Source organism: Anser cygnoides, chromosome Z, assembly GCF_040182565.1.
Source record: "Anser cygnoides isolate HZ-2024a breed goose chromosome Z, Taihu_goose_T2T_genome, whole genome shotgun sequence".
In the NCBI taxonomy this organism is placed as follows: Eukaryota; Metazoa; Chordata; class Aves; order Anseriformes; family Anatidae; genus Anser; species Anser cygnoides.
The window spans coordinates 17,424,824-17,432,814 of record NC_089912.1 but is presented as its reverse complement, the minus strand read 5'-3'; the positions used below and the strand labels follow the sequence as shown (position 1 = coordinate 17,432,814).

The 7,991-nt window shown below is 45.7% G+C and overlaps 1 long non-coding RNA gene across 1 annotated transcript; it reads right to left on the bottom strand.

Moving 5' to 3' along the window:
- Positions 1-2,352: 2,352 nt before the first annotated feature.
- LOC136789038 (uncharacterized) lies at positions 2,353-7,639 on the bottom strand. Its single transcript, XR_010827763.1, has 2 exons — positions 7,560-7,639; positions 2,353-4,385 (listed from the first exon to the last, which is right to left on the bottom strand). It is a non-coding gene; the product is annotated as an uncharacterized lncRNA (long non-coding RNA).
- Positions 7,640-7,991: the final 352 nt, after the last annotated feature.

Below are 7,991 nucleotides of genomic sequence, written 5' to 3'. Positions count from 1 at the left end.
ATGGCCTGTTAAAGAGCGCACTGAACATAGAGGGAGCTGGGACATTCAAAAATTGGGATACACATGTGGCAAAGGCCACCTGGTTAGTCAACACAAGGGGTTCTGCCAACCAAGACAGACCTGCCCAATCAAACCTGTTACTTACTGTAGAAGGGAATAAAGTCCCGGTAGTTCACATAAAAAGCATTCAGGGTCAGACAGTCTGGGCTGTTCCTGGCTCAGGCAAAGGCAAGCCCATCCATGGGACTGCTTTTGCTCAAGGACCTGGGTGCACTTGTTGGGTAGTGTGGAAGGATGGGGAAGTCTGATGTGTTCCTCAAAGGGATTTAATGTTGGGTGAGAATAGCCCATGATTTGAATTGCATGATGTTAATTACTATATAATACCATAGGTCATCACTACTATAATTGCTATCTGTCACATTCATGGTATTACGCTAACAGTCACACAGATAACGATGAATGAATTTTGATAAAACTGGACAAGCACAGCGGTGTGATGGAATCAGAACAAGATTCAGCATGCGACGATCCAACACCACACACCATCTCTTCTGCACTGAAAGATTGTTGTGAGAGATGGAGCCCAAAGTCATTCACAGACTAAACGAACTCAGTGGACGTTTCATATACGTATATGAAAAGTGGTGATTAATTGGAAAATACTGGAAAGTGTGGACCTGAGCATGACATACATGGTATGGAATAAGGGGTTGGTATTGTCCTGGTTTCAGCTAGGATAGGGTTCATTGTCCTCCTGGTAGCTGGTATGGTGCTGTGTTTTGGATTTAGCATGAGAATAATGCTGGTAACATGCTGAAGTTTTAGCTGTTGCGAAGCAGTGCTTACACTAAGTCAAGGACTTTTCAGCTTCCCATAGCACCCCACCAGCGAGGAGGCTGGGAGTGCACAAGAAGCTGGGAAGGGACTCAGCTGGGACAGCTGACCCAGGTTGGCCAAAGGGATGTTCCATACCATGTGGTGTCATGCTGAACAATTTCATGGCGTAGCGGGCTGTAGTAGGAGAAGGACAGCTGCTTGGGGATGGGCTGGGCATTAGTCAGTGGGTGGTGAGCAAGGGCATTGTACATCACCTGCTTTGTACATATTATTATGTCTCTTCCTTTTTGTCTGATTAAACTGTCTTTGTCTCAACCCACAAGCTTTTTATATGATCATAGCACTAGTCAAATCTATTCCCGACCAAAAGATGGAGGCGCAAGGCTTAACAAGAGGGAGTCCCTGTCTTGGTAGAGGAGAAGGAGCACAGCCCGTCAACTGCCTCTTTTAGGTCTCCAATCTCTTCTTTCTCCCCCAAACTAACTTTTTTCTATCTTTTCTCTCAGTTTGTCTTACTAATGCTAACACTAACTCCTTCTCCTAGCATTAACCCTTTTTTCTTACTGAGTGTGTCAGTCTCATTTCTCAGGTGACAAGTGATAAGGCAATGGCATCAAGTTGCCCCAACAGAGGTTTAGATTGTCTATCGGCAAGAATTTATTCATGAAGAGGTTGGTTGGTCATTGGAACATGCTGCCCACGGAGGTAGTGGAGTCGCCATCCCTGGAGGTAGCTAAGACATGTGGGGATGTGGCACTTAGGGATACAGTTTAGCAGTGGACTGAGAGTGCTAGGTTAATGGTTGGACACAGTGATCATAAAGGTCTTTTCCACCCCAAATAATTATATGTTTCTGTGAATTTTAAGAAATGAAGACCAAACTAAGAAATAAAGAATGGTGCCTTTTTAGTTTCTGAGCTTCCCACGATCTGATTCCCTAGTAACTAGCTATCTAGTGACAGTGTCAGGAAAACGGTTCCTTTTACTTTACAGGGCTGGGAAATGACTTGAGATAAAATGTAGACAGACAGGTAAAGAGAATATTTTAAGGAGGTTTATCAATATCCCATATTAATAGTAACACTATTTATTTTATCACTGCCTTCTACGCTACTGACCACAGTCCTAAGCCAGAACCCACTGTGCTAAGTGGTTAAATGAGTGCCTAGGGCTGAGACAACGGAATCCTTGTTTACAACCAGAACTTGTGGTTATAAGGTGATCTTTATCAAGGAAAGAAAGCACCAATGGCTGAAAGAGCACAACTAGTCAATATTCTTTTAATGACAGGGTGAAAAGAATTCTAAATAAATAAATACATAAAAAGTTACCACAGAAAGTAAGTAGTGTAATTACATAGCCTTGTTACCTGCCTTTTCTGAAGACTTTCCCATAGTTGACATACGGAATTGCAAGCTTACCTATATGTAAAGATATATTTACTTTATTCAATAATATTTACTCCTTATAAATTCACCAAATAAATTCCTGCTGTGGGATTTTATGGTAATGCAAGCAGACAACTGGCAATGTTGCCACCCAGATTCACCATCAGAATTCACAATCAGAATGTTGCGGGAAGGGATTGTGCCGCCCTAATCAGTGCTGGTGCAGACTCCACTTGAGTATCATGTGTGGGTTTGGGCACCACAATATAAGAAGGACTCAAACCTATTAGAGAGTGTCCAAAGGATGGCTATGCAGATGGTGAAGGGTGTAGAGGGCAAGATGTATGAGGAGCGGTTAAAGTCACTTGGTTTGTTCAGCCTAGAGCAGAGTAGGCTGAGGGGAGATCGCATCGTAGCCTCCGGTATCCACCCAAGGGGGAGCAGTGGGGCAGGCGCTGATCTCTGCTCTCTGGGGACAGCGACAGGACCCGAGGGAAAGGCACAGAGCTGTGACAGGGGAGGTTCAGGCTGGGTGTTAGGAAAAGATTCTTCACTGAGAGGGTGGTCGGGCACTGGAACAGGCTCCCCAAGGCACGGTCATGAGACTGAGTCTGCTGGAGTTCAAGAAGCATTTGGACAGCACTCTCAGACATAGGGTCTGGTTGTTGGGTGGTCCTGTGTGGATTCTTGTGGGTCCTTCAAACTCAGGGTATTCTGTGATTCTATGATTACTCTTTAATAAATTTCCAGTATCTGAGACTTCTTCCAGATGAATTTTTACTGTGATTTATATAGCTAGGATCAAGTTGTTTGACATACCTAAGTGCCACGCTCTCTTTCTGTTGAAAGACTTTGACAAATTATTATTTTTTACTACCATGTAAAAATATGCTTGGCTATATTAACTACACCTAAAAGAGACCGCCTTCTTTTCTCCTTCAAGTTAATCTATAATTACAAGATGATTTCCAAAATAGCCGCTTTGTGCCCCGGTCCTCTGTTATTTAGCGTAATAAAGTTTGCTTTCATATGTCAAAAAGCAGCATGAAAAAATGAAACTCGTATATGTTTGTCAAAACTGAGTAATCAAAGGATACACCCATAAGCTGCAGCTTTTGAAAGCTAAAGAACCAAAGTAACAAAAACAATTTTGAGCTCAAGAGGTAAGATCTAACAAGGAGAATGGCTCTGCCAGGAGCATGTCAGTCCACAGCTGGCTCCACTGCTGAAATTTAGGAGGCCAGAATTCATGGAAATCTGCATGATTAAAAACCGTTCCCCTGCCTTGTCAAGTACCTCACCCAGAGGGAAGTGTTGCTAGTATTTACCTAAGAGAGGCCCCATTTGTGCACTGAAGTACAGCAGTAAAAATAGAGATCCTCAGTGCTTTGGGGTCATTCAGGCCAAACCTCTGAGTGAAGAATTTCCTCCTGGCCTCTAATCTAAATCTCCCCTCTTTTAATTTAAAACCATTCATTGCCCCGGGATGACTGTACTGCAAAGATTGCTTCAAATGAGGGGGGAAAGAAATAACACAGCCAGACTTTTGGAAAACTCAGTGGCAGGAAACTGTCAAAGAACCTTCTTAGCCCAACGACAGTATTTAGAGATGTGTCAGTGTTAGCCCGTGCCTGAGGATTTTCCTGGAAACACAGAAAAACATGGAGGCTTCTGGTACTGAGGAGTAATTTGAAGAATTTCCAGAAGATCTCAAAGATTCATTCAAAGGACCAGATGAAACTTCCTTATTCCTGGCAGTGGGTTGTCTCCCCTGGAGCCTTCTTCCAAAAGAACTGACAACTCTCCTACCATTGGCTCCTTCCACTTTTGTGCTGGCAACTAACCTGAAAGCCATGCCTGTCAAAAGCATGTGCCGGGAGGAAAACAACTAAATCACACATCTCCTGAGGTCCACGGTATCTCTCCTGAGAATGCTGCCTCTCTGACAAAGCCAGAGGGACAGATACTCCCTTACCAGCCTTTCTCTACTGGATCTGCTTGCACAGTGCGCCATCTTCCCTACAGCCATCAGATGCTGGCCAAAGAGTGCTCTTCTGCTGTTAAATCCCCACTGCCCAAGTGCACTGGCAGCAGCAGAGCTGTGTAACTCAGCGAAGGGCCAGGATAGCACACTCCTTCTCTCAGTGGCACCACCTGCTGGAAATGAAAACAAACATCAGTCTTTAAAACAATCAGGTGAGCATTTTCCTGTGCTTCCCCGTATGCAATACTGTGCTAAGCAATAAAGTTGAAAAAGCAAGGGGCAAACAGCTGAATCTGTGGCTAAGACTAAACACTCTATAGGGCTCCATAAAGGAAGTGCGCCATGACAGCCTGTGCCTGATCTTGCCTTGCAACGCTGATGCTGTTCCCCGCAGTGCTGACAGCAGCCGAGGCTCCACATACTCAGAGAAACAAGTTCAACTGCTGCTGCCAAGATTGCCTTGCATTTGCTGGAAAAAGTCCTCACTTGCACTGCCAAACTCCTGATGCAACATTTCTGGGAGAAATGAGTGCAGCTGATTTTTGCCAAGGAACAGAAGCCCAGCTGGCTCTGAAGAGCAGAGCTACTGAAGGCACTACCTCGAGCTCTCAGCACTGTCCTCCTTGCCACCGGCCACAAAGGAGCAACACCACTTGGAAGCCAAGCATCCCCTGAGGGCTCAGCACTCTCATTCTGCAGCAAGCCGAGGACAGCAACATGCTCCACAGACAGGGCAGATGGCAGCGCTGGCTTTCCTTAGAAGAGACGTTCCTCAGGATCGTCTTGAAACTCACATGACAAAAACCACGCCAACCACCTGGAGGGACCTGCAGACGACTTGGCTCGGCCAGAAGCTCAGGTGGGTTACTGAGACACCTCTTGCAGCAGGCCACCAGCACCCTCTGTCACCCCTCCCAGGCTTCCAAGAACCTCCCACCAGTCTTACCCTCCAGCAGGCAGAACCCCCTGCCTCCTCCCAATTATGCCTTCTCTTGTGACTGGTAGCCCAAACCGGCCTATGTGTCTGGCTTATGCAGTGGCCACGGGAACAAGAACTCCCTCCCCGTGCAACACACTGGGGGCTGACATTTTGTGGCGATGAGGGAGCACTCATCTCACAGTGCCTCTCTGATTGGCTGCGTGCTGTTCGAGCAACATGTCATGTGCTCGCCCGCTGATTCGTGGCTCGCTGCCTTTCGGCCGGGAAGCGCTAAATGTGAAAATATCTATCTACGATACGTGCAGTGTGTGCAAGTCCGGACACGTGTATGTATATCTACAAATAAATGCAATTATGTGTAAATATACACAGTGGTTTTCTACGCAGACACGCTATTTTATATACATGCATGCATGTATTTTCTTACATGTAATTGTATATGCATATTTGCATTCGTAAGACAAAGTAACTAAATACCTGTATATCTGCAAAAGTATCGGTGCAGAGTAGATAAAACATTTCATGCTAAGACCTAGTGGAGCACATAATAAATTTTGTGAAAAAGAGTGGACTTTTGGACTCTGTCCCCTCAAATTGCTCCAGGAGCAGGGCCAACCTTTGGGGAACCAGAGCATCTGTCTGCCTCCATGGAGGCTAGCAGGGGCTCCAACGGGCCAGTCGCAGCACTGGGGTGTTGTGGATATCCCCAGCTCAGGCCAGGTTATTTTGGGGCACAGAGTGTGAGTGAGCAGCCGCGTGTCATTGAAAGGACCCGTGAGTCCAGTGGCTGCTTCAGGGACTCAGGTTACACAGCAGCAAAGACGAAAAACTGTCAAAAGAGATGATAATTAAGGAAGTTCAGCCAGGACCCCAGAAGGGCCTGGCAATTGGAAAACGAACATAGCAAAAAACAACAATAGCAAGAAACCATAATGGATTTGTGTGAGAAGTGTAAGGTCTTTCTAGAAACGTAGGAAGAAGGAAAAAAATGAAAGAAGGAAACAAGGAAACAATTGAAGATGGAAAGAAGAAGGGAAGGGAAGGAAGGAAGGAAGGGAAGGGAAGGGAAGGGAAGGGAAGGGAAGGGAAGGGAAGGAAGGGAAGGGAAGGGAAGGGAAGGGAAGGGAAGGAAGGGAAGGGAAGGGAAGGAAGGAAGGAAGGGAAGGAAGGGAAGGAAGGGAAGGAAGGAAGGGAAGGGAAGGGAAGGAAGGAAGGGAAGGGAAGGAAGGGAAGGGAAGGGAAGGAAGGGAAGGAAGGGAAGGGAAGGGAAGGAAGGGAAGGGAAGGGAAGGAAGGGAAGGGAAGGAAGGGAAGGGAAGGAAGGGAAGGAAGGGAAGGGAAGGGAAGGAAGGGAAGGAAGGAAGGGAAGGAAGGGAAGGGAAGGGAAGGGAAGGAAGGGAAGGGAAGGAAGGGAAGGGAAGGGAAGGGAAGGGAAGGGAAGGAAGGGAAGGAAGGGAAGGGAAGGGAAGGGAAGGAAGGAAGGGAAGGAAGGGAAGGGAAGGGAAGGAAGGGAAGGAAGGGAAGGGAAGGGAAGGAAGGGAAGGGAAGGGAAGGGAAGGAAGGAAGGAAGGGAAGGGAAGGGAAGGGAAGGGAAGGGAGAAAGACAGGGTGGGAGGGAGGGAGGGAGGCAGGCAGGCAGGAAGGAAGGAAGGCAGGAAAGAAAGAAAGAAAGAAAGAAAGAAAGAAAGAAAGAAAGAAAGAAAGAAAGAAAGAAAGAAAGAAAGAAAGAAAGAAAGAAAGAAAGAAAGAGAGAAGAAGAGAGAAAGAGAGAAAGAAAGAGAGAAAGAGAGAAAGAGAGAAAGAGAGAAAGAGAGAAAGAGAGAAAGAGAGAAAGAGAGAGAGAGAGAGAGAGAAAGAAAGAAAGAAAGAAAGAAAGAAAGAAAGAAAGAAAGAAAGAAAGAAAGAAAGAAAGAAAGAAAGAAAGAAAGAAAGAAAGAAAGAAAGAAAGAAAGAAAGAAAGAAAGAAAGAAAGAAAGAAAGAAAGAAAGGAAGGAAGGAAAAGAAAGAAAAAAAAAGAAAGAAAGGAAAGAAAGAAAGAAAAGAAAAAAAGAAAGTGTTCCGTTTTGCTGCCGCCTCGTTTACCAACAGAGGGCGGCCTTGCACTGTGCAGAGAGCATTTTAACACCGACTTGCTGGGCTGGTGAGAGGCCATAGGTTCTCTAGGCACGCAAATTATAGCTGTGTGCTCCAACTTCCTTTAAACTAACAAACAAAAACAAAAGAAACTAAACAAAAGAAAAAAAGATGTAAATCTGAATAATTCAGCTTCCCATTCCTCACAGTTAAACTAACACAGTCTAGAAAGAAGAAAGGAAGGAAGGAAGAAAGAAACTTCCTGTATTTTAGCAAGACATTGCAGCCCTGGTATAGAACCTGGTCGTAAAAGTACGCCACACATGCTCACTTACTCAAGTATCGGGCCACTGAAGAACACCAAAACAACCAGCAGGTGGATCCGGCTGTTAAGACTGAAGTGGCTGAGGTGGATCCTGAACTGGTAAGAGAAGGGTGAATTATTTATAGATCAGTGGGTCCATGACACCTCACGCCATCAAGGAAGAGATGAAACATATAGGTGGGCTTTTGGTTGAGCAGTGGTCCAGACCATGGACAGTACTGGACAGGTTATTCAGGATTGTGAAACACATGCTGCAATCAAGCAAGCCGAACGGTTAAAGCCTCTCAGGTATGGAGGACAATGGCTGAAATATAACTATGGGGAGGTCTGGCAGACTGATTATGTCACGCTCCCTCAAACCTGCAACAGCAAGCGCCATGTACTTACAATGGTGGAAGCAACCACCAGATGGCTGGAAACACACCCTGTGCCCCATGCCACT